Here is a 2857-nt window from a genome sequence, read left to right on the forward strand (position 1 = left end):
TATTAGGGGACCACTAAGGTCTATATAAAGAGACTTCAGATACAGTATTAGGGGACCACTAAGGTCTATATAAAGAGACTTCAGATACAGTATTAGGAGACCACTAAGGTCTATATAAAAGAGACTTCAGATACAGTATTAGGGGACCACTAAGGCCTATATAAAAGCATCCAAAAAGCAGCATGTCATAGGACTTTTAAATATTAACTATGACTATGAAAAGACAAGAATGTAAACATAATAGAATTGCTTGACAACAAGAAAACAAATAATATGGACCCGTTCATGAGAATGCGTTGTCTTAAGTTTACAGTGCTCAATCACTATAATTTATTTTTGTCCTCAAATAGTTTGACAGCAATCCCTTGGACGTCACTGACGTGCATACACGCTCTTCATGTTAGTAAAACTGACAATATTTCGATGTAATCTGTTTCACCCATTGCTCTGAGTTATAGTAACTTATCAGGTTTTACAGTGTACATGTGATGATTGGATTGACATTATTTATGATATCTGTTTACTTTTTTCTATCAGACTGCAACAGGACAAGTTTTTGAAAAGATGGGAACGTTGGATTATTTAAATACATTCTTATTCCTTTTTGTAAAGTAATCTGAGTATCATGACGGCACACTCCAACATTCTGGTTCCATTAAGTTTGGTTTTTACATTTTGTATTTCATTTTTTTTATCCCTGTATTTGTATTTAAGCTACTTTGTTGGTCCTTTTTTGTTTCTGTGTTATCTATTGTAGCTCAGTTTTACTGCCCTTTGCTAGCCTACAATGTCATTTTACAGAAGACATTGATAGATAGAGAATTTAAAAAGAGAAAGGAAAAGTGTTGATGTTTTTTTGAACAGCGTAGCTTGGATTGATTTGTGACTTTCCCTCGCTCACAGCTGAAAGCCGCTTGGACAAACCCATTATAGTCCGTGACCACTTGAACAGGCTGGACAGCTTCACACATTGTGTGCATCATCAGCTCCTTTAAGATGATTTATTTCGGCCCAGGTCCCGTCTGACATCTTTACTGTCAACATTTGCTCCGACTGTTAACGTGAACATTTTCTTTTCCTTTTTTTTCTCAGGGCTCAAAGACATTATCATTAGGTCAGTGGTGAAATGACTTCAGTTTGTGTGCTGCACTGTAGTTGGTGTGTGTGTCATTTTTTCAAGCCCAACATGATCAGATGAAACCAGAGTGAAGTCCAAACTGTCTGCAGGAATTCTCCTTTGAACCACGGGGGAAGATTTATGGGTACCAGGGGTGCAGTAGGGTTGGGGGGGATGATCGCTCCTCTCAATGTCTTCATTGTGCTATGAACATGTGTGCCGTGGTACTGGGTAAAAGGAGGTATACGGGGCGACGCCGGGCGAAGGGATTAAAAGGACAAACCAGACACATGCACACGTAAGCCTGGAGAGCACGTACAACACACAAACACAATAAAATACCTTCACATGTCATTAAAAAGCTTCTCTCTGCTACGATTAAATACAATACCCCTACAACGTAATTGCTAAAAACAAACTTCTATGTTAGTCTATTGTGAGCTAAGGAGATCTGCTCTGGGAAAATCTCAGCATCGTGAAACTAGACACCGACATCATTCAGAAAAGAATTCAGAGCCATTTTTCAGAAAATAGTGCTTGTCAGCAAGCTAGTCAAAATCGCATAAATCTCTAATTTTCAAAAGTTATTGATACTGCATTTTGGAAATGTCTGCTTTTCCATGGCTGGATATTTCATTTGTAATACCACCTAATCTTTGTAGTAATGGCCCTGTGGTTTAGCTTTAATGTATTTTTTCTTAGAAATATTGGCGTGTCTTTCTAGATACATAATTCAGTGTTTCCCCTTACCATTATGGTCCAAAATGTTAAAATGCACAGTAGAATAACGTTTAAAAATAATAAGGTTAAAAGGGTGCCATGCACCCCTAAAGCTCTGATCCTAGAATCTCCTCTTGTTTTAAGGTAATCATTGTTGTGCCATTGTGGCTACGCTTTAAATCATCATAAATGTTGCGCACCTGTTGAATGTGATAACAGCGTCGCAATAAATAGTAGCATTGTGACATTTTTGATGCATCAAAGTGAACTATTGTAGCATAGATGCTGATGAAATGGTTGCATCAAAATGACTTGAGTGAAAACCATGTTTTTTTTTTAAAGCTACATTGTGTAAGAATTTCTCCCATCTAACGTTGAAATTGTATATGACAACCAACACCCTCCCATTCTGAGCGCGTTTTAACTCCTACGGTGGCCGTATTATTCCAAGAAGTACGACTTTGTCCGTGAGTGTTCCTTCCAGTGTAATAATAGTTTAACTTTTTCGTTATTTTGGTACCATTTCATTGCTAACATCAGCTATCAGGTTCCCAAACAAATGCAAGCTAATGTTAGCAAAGTATCAGCGTGATCCTCCATCTTCAACAGGCTTTCAAATCTGCCGGCAGATTGAATAATCTCCCCCTGGCATTCGTCACGGTGCCACTGAGTGTAAAAGCGCGAAACACGGAGGTATGTCCCTCTTTGGCTAATGTATTTTAGAGATGGAGGCGCAACATGGCAGAATACATTCGAGCGACTCGCTCGTATGTATTCTGAATGATTCTGAATGGCAGATTCTACGCTTACTTTGATTAGTTGGTGGAAGTAATTACACATGAATGAGGACTCATTTGTGAAAGAACAATGGGGTTTTTGCTAAGAATCAACTAAAAAAATTACACAATGGAGGTTTAAGTGTTTCTGTGTGGGTTGATGCATTTCTCCCACTTCTTAAGCTAAACAACCTATTGAAAAACTTCTGTGAAAAATGCATAGTCACAAAAGAAAACAGGTTGT

Source organism: Sander lucioperca, chromosome 21 (genome assembly GCF_008315115.2).
Source record: "Sander lucioperca isolate FBNREF2018 chromosome 21, SLUC_FBN_1.2, whole genome shotgun sequence".
Lineage (NCBI taxonomy): Eukaryota > Metazoa > Chordata > Actinopteri > Perciformes > Percidae > Sander > Sander lucioperca.